General features: G+C 54.4%; 1 protein-coding gene across 2 annotated transcripts in view; it reads left to right on the forward strand.

Moving 5' to 3' along the window:
* LOC311218719 (protein CEPU-1) overlaps positions 1-12896 on the forward strand; it is a gene marked incomplete at both ends in the record, with an annotated part of 319347 nt that overhangs the window by 270975 nt on the left and 35476 nt on the right. The window lies entirely within an intron of this gene.

The following is a 12896-nucleotide window of genomic DNA, read 5'->3' on the forward strand; positions in this document are numbered from 1 at the left end:
ATATGCCAGGCCTGAGCATTATTGACAGCCTAATGAATAGAAGGGGGGGAAAAACCCAAACCAAGCCTTTTCCCCCCTCCTTCCCCTTCCGTTTTCTCTTCCCTCTTTGAGCAATCAAGCAAACTAAACAGAGCCGGACTTTCTCCATCTCCATTAACCACGAAGAGCAGGATGCGTTGCCATCCCGGGTCCTTGCTGTTTATCTTGCCATCTGTTATTACCTGCCTGCGTCCCTTAAGCCGAAGTCGATCACCCGCAAGTTCTGAAGTTGCTATCAGGCGCCGGGGCGATGCAGGGCAATTTATATTGCCTCCCTTCTGATTCCCGTTTCCTGACCTAAATTTCCCATATCACCAGACATCCAGGCTCATCCGTCCTGTGTCTTGCTGTAGCATTAGGCAGAGATGTTTGGATACAGGAGTAAAAGGTCAGATCTTAATTCCCTGCTGTGGTACAGTTAAGTACTGGAGGATTCGGTGATGGGCTCAGCCCTATAACCTGCTGAATATCCCTGCTGCTGCTGATGGAAATGCTGGCTCTCGGGAGCACAGCCCCTAATTTCAAGAGTTATTGCTTGGCTCAAGCAGCTTTTTCTTGGGTGGAAGGTGGCAATAGCGTGATCTGCAGCAACACGCTGGGACAGGGTGTGAAAGTGCACATCGTGCCCAATAAAGGGAGGCTTGCTGGAATGACCCCAATTAAAGTTTGGCTGGGTGAGTCCAGGTGACAAGGAGAAAGAGGGAGGCGTGTGGCTTGCCACAACACACAGTCCAGGGCAGAAAGAAACAAAACAGCTCTCCAAACAGCTCCTGATTTCCTCCGGGTACACACAGAAGGGCCCTGGGGGCACAGCTCTGGAGGCATGAGCACGCCAGCCTGGCAGGATGCAATTAAATCGTGCCCCAGGGCAGGCTGCAAGCCCCAGAGGGACCAGCCTGGGGGGCAAGGAGCTCTTCCCCATCCACCAAGGACATCAGCAGCCTGCGGCTCCCCCAGGCAGGTGTAACGGGTGCTTATCAGCCCAGCTGAGAGCCCCCAACCCATCCTGTGCATCTGTCCGAAGCTTTAGGGGATGGAGGGAAGGAAGGAGGAGCTGGTGCATCCCCAGTATGTGCCAAGGGCTGCTGGAGGAAGCAGTGTTGTGGGGGGAAAGAATAAAAAACAGGAGGGGGGCAGAGAGGTGAGAGTTTTCTTTAGGATATAAGGGTTGGGAATGGTCCCCCATGGCAGCAGGGAAGAATCAGCTGAAGACCACGTTGAAAACAAGAGTGTCCACGCTGCAACAAGGGAAACGCTGCGCATTTATTTCTAGGTTGGCTCCATTGATGGCTGCGATCCCAAAATAGGTGGGTAGAAGGCACCTCAACAGCTAATTTAGCCTGTCCCCCTGCAATGAGGCAGAAACATCACTGGCAAACATTTGTGAAAGCTATTCTTGAAAATCTTTAACGAAGCGGGTTCTTCCATCTCCCTAGACGCTCTATTCTACTGCCTTGCTACCTTTATAATTAGGAAACGTATGGCTAATATCTAACTTAAACCTTCTTTGTTGCAAATGAAGTGGAGTTTTTCTCATCTTATCCCCAGTGGACATGGGGAACAATTGATCAATGTCCTCTTTGTAACAACCTTTTGCTTTTGGGAAGGTTGTTATCGTGTTGCCCCTTAGCCACCTTCTTTCTGAAAGGATGCAAGCCCTCTTTCTCCCACCTTTCCTTGTCGGTCAGGCTTTCAGAAACACTTGTCAGTCTTGAAATCCTTCCCCTGAAAGGCAAAAGGTGAGCGCTGGTGATCCAGGAATAGCAGGCTGGCGCATCTCTCCTCCCCGCTGCTGCACTAATGTGGGACAAATGAGCCCGGGAACGAGACAACAGCCCCGTGGTTCTGAATGCATCAAAGTTCAGACCTGCTACGCCGGGGACTGCTTCAAATGGGGCCAGGCTCGGTGTTGGGGATGCAAAGTTGGTGCTAGCCAGCAACGTAGCTGCAAAAGGCACAAGGAGGTTTGCACCTGGAGCTCCAAGAGAGAAAAGCTCCCAAGCACCTCCTGCCTGTTTATTGTGGGACCTGAAAGGAGCCCTTCAGGCAGCGTCCTTGTCATCCGCAGCGCCTGGGAGGTGACCCCTGCACACCCCTCTGGTTTGTTCATCACCAATTTGTTCCTTGGAGGGGCTGCCGCAGGACCAGGCGGAGCACAGGGAAGTGGCACAAAAGGCTTTTACCCCAAAGAAACAACACCCAGGAAAGCCCCACTCCCAACGGGCAAGCTCTGCACTTGGAGGGAGGCTGAAATCCTAAAGAGGAGGACTTGGGACTGACCCTGCTGACCTCTGAGGAGCGATGCTTCCCCTTCCCCTCCTCTCCTCCTTCCCCCCTCAGGTTCACCAAAGGCAGAAATTGCTCTGGGTGCTCTGATCCTCTTCCCCCCCTACCCTCCCCCAGGACACTTCAGCTCTTTAAGCCTCTCGAGCGCAGCCTTTCTCCGGGGCTCAGGGTTTAAAAGCGAGAGGGGAGGTAGGAGGAGGAGGACGACGGTGTCTGGAAAGCTCTTATTTGTATTGATAATAAGCCGTCTCCACCGCGCGCCTGCACAACACTCCCACCGCCTTGTAAGATGCATTAAGGAAAGTTGGCCTTATCTCGGCGCTGGAAATGGACTTGGGGAAGGAGGCACGGTGCCTGCCGGAGTTTAATCTCACTTAGACACACAAATTTGCATGATAGAAAATGGTGGAATTTTAGTGCTTAGAAAGAAAAGGGGAAAAAAAAATGAAAAGGGGAGGCAACTGGGGGATATTAGCACTTTCTCCTTGCTTTATCAGTTTCCCTGGCCCTATCTGGCTTTTTCTGTTGTCACTGGAGCAACTAATCACCCCTCCCCTTTTGTTTGGTGTAAATGAGTTTTCCCACTCTTTCCCGGGCCTGGCTTAATCTGCAAATCCCTGCCTTTGTTTGGGAGTTAATTACCTGCTTGCCGGAGTCGGGGGGCAGCGGGCGCAGGTGGCACGGGGCCGCCCCGGGGTGGGAGCTGGCGTCGGGGCGCAGGCGGCGTGCGGGTGGCACCTTGCCCCGTGCCGCGGCACCGCTGCCAAGGTGTGCACGGAGAGATAAAGCAGCCAGGGGGGAGGCTCGCGGCACCTCCCCGAGCCGGCTTTGTTTCAAGCCCTGAACTCTGCCCGATTAATTTTCCTTTGATGCCGTAAGCCCCTGTGCGCTCACGGGAGAATGGGAATAAGTTTTTTTTGAGGCCGCCGCTCTGCCTGCGCCTCGCGCCGAGGTGGATGGGGATGGAGCCAAGGGGCAGGTTTCACGTGGTGGTGGTGTAGGTGTAGGGGGAAGGATCAGGCCCTGCGGTTGTTGTTGCTCTTGTCCAAAGGCCTCAAGGTGGCTTGTAGGGAAAACGAGGTGGATGTGAATGCGTGGCTTATGCCTGAGCATCTCAGACCCTTTATGAGCACCGTCTGCCTGGCAGTCTTGGCACCGCTGCCAGAGCTGAGTGCCCCTAATGCGGGGCTGAACCTCTCCTCGGTGCCCCTAAAGCTACTGATGCTGAAGGTGGGAAGGGGCAGGGGAGCTTTACCACTCCCTGTATTCTTACCAAACATTTCCTCTGTGTTTCTGATCACTGTGAGCCTGGAGAAGCGACTGTTCCTGGGCGATGCTCCCTCTTCCAGGTGGCTTCGCCTGCACAGCTTTCCTTGCTGCCGTCCCCACTCACCCCAATAGTGTCCAGCTGCACACCAGTGCCTGGCAGCAGCTTGTGCTTGCTTGGTCCCTGCACAGGCAGCTTGTGGCTGAGAATGGGACCATGCATGAGCAGCGTCGGTACTGCGAGGCTGGAAACTGCCCACGGTGGTGCAGCCCCACCTGAGCTGCCAGGAAGCAGGAGCGTGGTGTGGTAGGTGCTGTGCGCGGGTTTGGTAAAAAGGCACATCCCAAGAGCTCAAGATGTCCCACAGGGATGAAGGATACGCCCCCGTTTGGTAACTTGGTGATGGTAAAGGCATACAGATGTTGTTTGTGGGCAGGAGCTGCTTCTGGCGTGGGTTTCCCTGGTGCGAATGCACCTTTCCTTGCCAGACAAGCTGTCCTTGCCAGAAGCAAAAGCAAGCTTAGGTAATGCCTTAGAGTTCATCACAAAAAAGTTTGTGGGGATCTGGCAACATGAAATCGCCCTCATCCCTTGCTTCACCTGAGCTCCTGGTGTCTTTGTCTGATTCATTTCTTCCTGTGCATTTTTATTGCTAATTTGTCCAGCCCTCAAAGCCTCCCCTGCTGGCTTTGCACCATGTTCGGTCCAGGAAGGAGAGAGCAAATTTCAGGGGAAGCCCCTGGTGTGCACGTTGTGTTGGTTTAATGGGTTCACAGTGAACATCGACTGGGGCAGCTCCCGAGGGGCAAGGAGCACGGGAGGAGGGTGAGGGCTGGGCACTGGGTCTGGCCACATCCCTTGGGGTGAAAGATGGGATTTTGTGGGGTTTAACCCGCAGACATGCTCGTCCGTGCTCCCCACCCGAGCAGTCCCCAGCCTTCCCCAAGTCACTTGACCTCTTTGCAAATCAATTTAACATCTGCGAGGCAGAGATAATAATTGTCACCTACTTCACAGGGGGGTTGATGAGGATTAATTCGCTAATGTCGACAGAGGTCTTTGAAGATGGAATGCGCTATCTGAGAGCTAAACGTTATTATTAATTAGCAATTATATCGTGGGGCAGGAGGGGGGAAAACAGACTCCAGAGCTGGAACGAAGCTCTCGTCCCTGCCCTCGCTGCGGTTCTGGGCTGCCCCCATTAGGTGCCCTCTCTGCTGCTGGAGGGACCACGTCTGCAGGGACACGTCCCACTCGTGCCACAGCGCATCCTCCTTCCTGGGGAGCATGGACAAACCCCACTGGCATGGGGAATAAAGAGTAGAAGGGATGGGGAGGTGACCGGGGCTCAAGTGTGTTAACCGGTGTCCTCGTTACAAAGGGAGCGAGTTGGTAAGAGAGCAGTGATGAAGAGAAGGAAGCCTCTGTGCTTGCTTGCCCTGCGGTGATGCTGGCGGGCCGGGTGCCAGACCTGCAGAAGGGCTGTGCTGGGAAGGAGAGAGGGGTAGGGCCGAAAGCAAGCGAGTGCCCAGGGGAGGACATCTCCTGTTCCCAAACAGCGATAATTGGCAGGAGACTGGAGTGAGGGGAAGGAAGCAGCAGTGATTCATAGGACACAGACCGTTTTCATTTCCTTCGTGCTTTTCTTTTTTTGCGTACATCAAGGCTGTGGATGGTTTCTCTGTTTTTCTCCCCTGGAGATCCGCTGAGGCTGTAATCCAGAGTGTTGCAGGCTCCCCTAAGCGGAACCAACACGAACCCTTTATGGTCCCCTGCCCCCATGCCCTGCTGCTGTTACATCCCTGCCACGGGATGCAGCCGTGCGTGGAGGTGCAGCGATGCCCACTGGGGCCATTTCCACCTGCCCACACCCCTGTGGCTCTGCTATTTCCATCCCTCCCAGCCGCAGCTGTGCGTGCCTCGGCGGCGGCGAGGCGAGCTCGGTGTGCCTCTTTGCTACTCCCTTGGAGACACGCAGAGCCGTGCAGGTCACCCTCTGAGTGCTCCACTTCTGGAAAGCAAGAGCCTGCTCCTCTTCGAGCCTTTTTCTGAGCACACGGGGGCCCAGCAGCTCCGCTCTCCCACCCTCTCCAAAGGCTTTCATGGAGAGGTCGCCTGCCCCACCGGGAGCGATTCGGCAAAGATTCCACTTCTGTGGCATGGGAAGAACTGGGAGGCCAGTGGCACGCTGCACCCTTGTACCTCTTAGCTCTCCAAGCAGGGCTGGAGGAAGACCTTGGTTGTCGGCACATCTCACGGGGGTCCTATCCTTCCCCGGGGATGTCTCCCAAAGGAGACGGACACCTCCCCGCTGCTGCGCGCGGGTCCCAAAGTGCCGTTCAGCGCGGCGAAAGCCGGCGGTGGGTTAATGAGGTCGCTGCAGTTTAATGTTACTGCAGTAATCTCTTTTGTTTTACTACATTAAAATATTTGCGGTGGAACGGCAGGACCACTGTAAGGCGATAGCGCTACCTTAATGTTATTGTTACCCGGGAAACGCTAATGGTGGCTCAATAACATTATTGCAATTTAATCTTCCGCCAATAAAATTAAGGGGAGAACAGTGAGACCTCAACAATGTAATGTTACTACAGTAACAGCATTGTTATCGTGATCGCGGGAGCGGAGTCAACTCGTTGTAGTAGAGCATCGGGACCGGCTTTAGTGTTGCCATGGCAGCGCGGGGGCATCCGCGGGAAGCCGCGGCAGGGGATGAATGGGAGGAGATGGCGCTGGTGCACCAGTGCCACCGCTACCCCAGGGGAGGCAGCACGCCAAGGTCGTGCTGGTATAAAGGCTCCTCGTTCGCCTAATTCCTCGGCGGCGGTGGTTTTGTCGGCGCTTTTCTTCTCCTCCCTCCACGGCCGGGCTCTGTGGAGCGGGTCTGTTGTTTTAGCGGCAGTAACTCTGCAGGGAAGGATTTAAAGCGCTGCCTCCATCTAGTTCCAGATCCTTCTGCCCGGCGTTTTATAGCATGTGGCTGTTATGGAGCGATAACGTTTTATATTTATATGTCATCTTTCATCGTGAAGGATCCCAGCACAAGCTACAAATTACTGCCGTGCTGCAGGGCCAGGCAGGCAACCCGGCGCATGCTGCGGGCGAAGGAAGGGGCTTCGTCCAAGGGCACCTGAGCGAGCTTTGCTCCCCTGGAGAGACACGAGTGAGCATCCCCTGCCTTTGGAGGACTTATCCAGAGTCCCCAGGCTTTGTGAGACTGAGCTTGCCCAAGGTGACAGGGTGCGATGGATGGGATTTGGGGCTTGAGTCTGGCACGGTTATGCTCTGCTCCAGGCAGGGAGTCTTTGTGCATCCCGTGCCACACCGGTGTTGCAGCCACCAGGCTGCACCTTCTTGCCTCCTGCACCCGTGGGTGAGTCCTGTGCACCCCAGACAGCACCCACCATCACCTGGCTGGGCATGGGGAAAGCTCAGCCCCTTCCCAGCTGGCTGCACAGGCTGCTTCTGGGGTGGGGATGGGTGGGCTTGATGCAGGAGGACAGGGAGGGAGGGGGAAGCATTGCAGGGCACTTGGTATCATGATGCTGTTCATCTGGGGGGCACCAGTGTGTTGTGCAGCCCCAAGCATGAGAGCTATGGGATCGGGTGCAGCTGAAGCAAGGAGAGTCCAGTTCCCTGAATGTGAACCCCAAATCTAATGGAGTGTTTTGAGCCACGAGCACATCTTGGATGCATTTGTAGAGCTTGGCTGCATTGTGCTGGGGTAGCTGTCGACTGGCAGCATGGAGCAGAGGGCGCAGGTGACATCTCGGTGCCGCACGCTGCCACAGGCTGGGTCAGGACAGCGTCCTGGTGCCATTCACGCCGAGTGCAGTTTTCTCCAGGCTCCAGGGGAGGGAGTCAGAGCTGCTGATCTGTCCCCAGCATCCCGGTCTCATCCCTGTCGCATCCCTCCTCAGCACGCCGAGCGATGATGCTCGCTCTGCACTTGCTTTGTCACCGTGCCTGGCAGCAGGGTTTGATGCCCAGCTTGCTCCCTGCTACCCCAGAATTACCAACACCATCTCCTCTCCTGCACATCAGGAGAGCCTCCTGACTTGGCAGGCAAGCATTTATCCTCCGCTCTGAGCCCTGCTGCTCTCTCCCTGCTTGTCAGCAGATCTCGGTCCCCAGCCAGCCGTGCTCGGTGTGTTTGAAGCCTGGGTTTGGGCACGGCGCTGCCCGTCTGCCCGCGTTTCTCCAGCCTGAGCACAAATCTGGGCCCGCTCAGCGAGGCAGCTGCTTGGCTCCCCGTGTGCATCAGCATTTGATCTCTCTTCATGGGTATTTGGACTCTGACCACCACTGTAATTCCTTGTTTGTCCTTTAATAAAAGACCTGCGAGCCCCCTTGACACGGGAGTTGGAATCAGTGGGACCTCGAGTGTCCTGCGTGCCAGCTCTTCGTGGCAATCTGGTGTCGCATCTCTCCTGCCAAACTGGCTCCTCTGGGACTTACATGTTTGAAAACAGGAGCAGCAGCTCATCTCCCATTCAGTGTTTTTCTCCATCATTTGCTTTATTAAATATTGATTTTCTGTTGCATTATTAAACCTTAAGTCCCAAGCATAAATTCTGAGTTGATACTTTAATCTGGCTCTTCTTTTTGGCCTTTAGCACTGATTTTCTGACCAGTCCCCCCAGAGCCGAGTCCAGGAGCAAAAGCCTGTTGCAGAGGCCTGGGGAGTCCGAGAGCAGGAGCAGAGGGCTCAGCCTGAGAGGTTTGGTCTGTTTGGGGCAGCCTTTGCCATCACATTGCCCAGGGCAGCACCTGCAGGCACCCCTTCCATGCTCCTTGAAGGTCCAGGGCATCGTGGCTTGCAATCCAGCTCAGATCAGGGATGAAACGAGTCTGGGGATTCCCTAACCAAGCTTTTCAGGGCAGTCAGTCTGTACAGCACCGAGTGCTGCCTGAGGGAAGCACGGTGCCCCCTCTTGCTTTGATAGCATGGAGAGGTTGCGGTCTGACAGAGGAGTTTTGTCTGGAGCCGGTGCCTGGGCATCCTTCTGCATCACCTGCCCCCGTCTGTTCGCTCCCTGGGGCTTTTGCTGCCTTGCCCTGCCAAAATCGCCACGCTCAGGAGCAGCACTCTGCGCCGGGGAAGGGAGCCGCAGATGGCGATGTCTCGTCCTAAACACGTCTCTTAAAATGCAGCTCCTGCGCTGTACAAAGCTGCGCTTTGCTAACACACAAATCCCCAGCAAAAGCACGAATCGGGCTCGGCCAAAACCCCAGCCAAAGCCAGGGGAGATGCGGGTGGTGGGAGAGCTGCCAGCCCCAAGCGAGGACGGCCACTGGCGTGTCCCCGATAGCCCAGGAGGGTCACAGTGACCCGCGCCGGCCGGGCTGCGCTCGCCTCCCCTTCGCTATCGGAGAGCTGCACGCAGCGCGCCCGTGCCAAAGCCCCGCGCTGCCAGCAACCAGGTGTCTGAACATGCTTCCAGAGCCAAGATTGCTCCGTGGCCAAAAGGGAGGAGGGGAAAGTAGTGTGGCAGCGCTGGCAGGTTGAGGAGGAGGAAAAAAAAAAAATAATAAAAAAAGGCAGGGGAGGCTTGCAAACGGCCTTTGGATACCTATCCAAACGGGGCATGCTGGGCAGCATGAAATCCGCGCCTGGCAGCCGGTGCACTGAGCAGTGATTTAAAACCCAGCTCCCAGCGGTAGGAAAAAGGAGGCAGAGTGGGAAGCAGATGTGAACACAATGCTGGAGATAAAGGAGAGGCCAAGGGAACAGCTGCCGAAGAGCTGGCCCGGCCCTGCCGCCTCCCGCGGCGGGTGCTAGAAAACCTTGATAAATATCCGCGAGCTGAAGGATGGGCTGGAGGGGTCACCGAGCCTAGGGGAGAATGAAGGGGTGGGAAAATGGGGCATTTTCTGCACTTTATTTGCTTTGGAGAGGTTAAAAAATGGAAAAGGGGAGTTGCAAGGATTGGGGGGTACATGTGCAAAGAGGCTTGTGCTGTCCTTTACCTCTTTTTTTCCTTTCTGTTCTGGTGGTGCAGTAGGGGAGAAAGACTTAGCAAAGGCGACTGGAAGAAAAAAAAAAAAAAAGGCAAGTGGAGAACAAAAAGGCAAAGACCTTGAAAAAAAGCATGGAAATAAGGTCCTTCAGAAGTAGACGTGGAACTGTAGGGCTTGAAATATTTCTGGTGGGGGTTTCCTGGCGTGGCTGCTGGTTCGTCTGGGAAGCTGGAGGTGTGGGTAGCAGTGTCCCCTCCTCCCCATCCCCGTGGAAATTATTTTGGTACAGGGACGAGTCCCTGGATGAGACCTGGTCATGGCCCCTCCTGGCATGGGCAAGAGAATGGGGACGTCTCGTTGCCCTCGGTGGACCCCTGTGCACGATTTTCAGTTCTGGGTGGTGGTCTCATCAACCAGAAGCCTTCAGCTCCGATCTCCTCTCCTTCCCTCAGTAGCTTTTGGTGTAAAACTGGGACGAGGCGGTGAAGGCGGCAGCCCCCAGCCTCTCCTGCTGCCCTAGGTGAGAGGAGATGACCGGGTCCCAACCCACCCCTTGCTCCCAGCCCACCACCCCTTGCTGCTCACCACCGAGCCCTCACAGCCAAGGGGCTCCCCATTTTGCCCCTTTTCCTGTCCGGGGTCAGTAGGGAAGTCTTCTTCATGGCTTGCCCTCGCTGTAATGCCTCCACCTTGCAGCCAGCCCGAGAGCTCCAGCTCTCCTCCTCCTCCTCTTTTACAAACCCTTCTTTTCACTCCCAGAATTAATTCTTTCTCGCAGTGTTTTCCTTCCCTATCTTTTCTTTTTGGCCATGTCTGTCTGAAATATTATTTTTTGCTCCTTCAGCAGCAGGGCTATATAATTGATGGCCTCGCCAAGCTTTCCGAGCTGAACATTAAACCCTTCCTGCCTTGGCTCCAGCCGGAGTTCATTACTTTCTGAAAAGCTTCATGTCTGTTTGTGCTCAGATTATTGTTGTTGTGGAGGGGAGGATATTGTCAGCGGAGAGAGAGGAGGAGGGGCTGGATTTGGCCAGGACTGCTTTGTAATCAAATCCTGCTCCCTTTGCTTTTAGCAAATTTTCCGATGTAAAAGACCTCTTTTAGCAAAATTGGAATACCGGCACCCTCCCGAAGGTGGGAGCACTGTGCTGCCACTAATTAACGTGCAGCAAAAGGAAGTCTCGCTCCTGGGGGTGGCAGGAAAGCACCACTTTACAGATTACCTGCAAGAGTGATGCTCAGCATCACCACGTGCTTAATACCTGGGGCAGACACGTGCCCCACATCACCTTTCCCATGGCAGGGGCCCAGCGCTCCTCGTGCCGGTGCCCGAGGTCACTGGGTGTGTTTTTGCATTATGCAAATGGCTTTCTGCATCTTTCAGTCTTTTTTTTTTAAATTATTATTATTTTTTTTTTGGCAAGATGAAGCAGAAGTTTTTTCTCTTTTTTTTTTTTTTTTTTTCCCTACCCCAGTGCTTCTCCTGGCTCCCCTTCTACCTCACTGGTTTTTCAGCACTTAAAACACAGCAAGGCTGAGGTGATTACAAGGATTGGAGATGCAGTGACACTTCCCTGCCAACAAGTAATTGATTTATTAAAGACATTACAATACATTCATGGTTGAGAGTAAGAGTTTCCTTTGAACTCGCTCTAAAATCCAAAGGGATTGTGCCTGTTTGCAAGTACCACAGGCAGAATAAATCTGCGCTCCCCCCTCGCCTCCCCCCATGCCGCCGCCGCTCCGCTGCAATTTCATTTCCCTTTGACTGGCGCAAGTAAATATCACAGCTCGACAACTCCAGTCCAGTGACCGGTGTGATCCAATTTAATAGCATTTAAAAATTCAAAGTGATTGTTAGCCAAATGGAAATGTAAGATTTCATACCCAGCCTGCCTTGGGGAGGAAAGGAAGAATGAGGGAGGGTGAGGGGGATGTAGACAAATGGACTAGATAAAAAATAATGGAAAGTAACTTAATTAAAGTGACTCGAGCCAAGTTAAAAACAGTAATGATTTTGAATCAGAGATCTGTAGGTTTTAGAAATGAAAGGGAAAGAGGAAAGAAAGGAAAGGAAACTCCAGATAAAAAGCCTCCGAAAGGATGAAATGGAGGGGAAGGGGGAATAGGAAGGAAGGGGTAAAAATATTCTTTCCTTCCGTGGAAAGCACGAGCGCATGGGGAATAGACAGCGCTGTTGATGAGGCTGGGCATTAGAAAGACAAATAGGAAAATTAAAGGATGCTCTGGGGGAAGACAACTCCCTGTGGCTTTTTGGCTTTCTCAGAGGCGCGAGGGTGGCCAAGAAGAAGGCTCGAGGGTTTCATTTAGGAAGAACGGGAAATGAAGGAGCATTCCTAATGCAAAACGAGAACAGCCCCCTCGTGCTCGGAGCACGCTGATATCCCTGCCTTTCGGTACCGTCGCTGCCTCCTCTTCCTTTCCTTTTAACTCCGCCAAACTTTGCATATTTGGGCTGCGGTTTCGTGATGAAATTTTAATTGCCCCTCCGTGTGCACGGATATCCTGCTGTGCTCGCTGCAGCCTGGTGGCTCATCTGTCCTGGCAGCAGGCTCGTCTCGCACAGCCCAGTGGCAGTACCTGTCCTGGCAGCGGTCCTGGCCCGGGTCAGCACGGGTTGGGCTTTCTGGTGGCTTCACCAGCACCACGGGGCGTGAGAAGCAGGTGCTGGCTGAGCATCCATCCAAACGGGTGCTTTTGGGCCATTTGCTCTTCAGGCCTCGTTTCCCCAGCTGTGAAGTGATAATAACACTCGCTTGCCTTGCAGGGGTGTCTTGGCAGTAGGGTTATTAATGCCAGAATTGTTGATAGAGCCCTCAGAAACGAGCATCAGGATGTGCACGGGTACTGGGAGAAGCTGGGAGCGTGTGGGTCCATGTTGTCCTCGGTGCAGGTGAGCTGGGGAGGCAAACTGAGGCAGCAGGGACCAACCTTCCTCTGTCATCGCTGAATTTGGAGATCTGACCCTTCTGGACCCTCTTTTAAGGATGCTATAAGGTGTGGGAAGGATGGGTTGGGTCCTGTCACCAGAGCTCTGCTGTTTTGCCGGCTCATGGGCATTTGCTCTCCTGTTTCTGGTGGTTTTGGCCAAGCGCCGGGTTGATTCCTCAGATGTGGGACAGGCTGAGTTTTCGGTCATGGGCTGGCCAGGTGACCCTTAAAAACTGGCTGCACAGAAGTGGCTGGGACCAGAGATGCTCCACGGGAGGAGCAAGGCTCCTGGTGCGGGGCCTGGCTCATGTAAGGAAATGGCAAAGGGGGACAGGAGCCGGCCGGGGGGGCTTTGGGAAGGTGGATCTGCCTCAGCAGAGGTGACGGATGG

Source organism: Netta rufina, assembly GCF_964035555.1.
Source record: "Netta rufina genome assembly, chromosome: 25".
Lineage (NCBI taxonomy): Eukaryota > Metazoa > Chordata > Aves > Anseriformes > Anatidae > Netta > Netta rufina.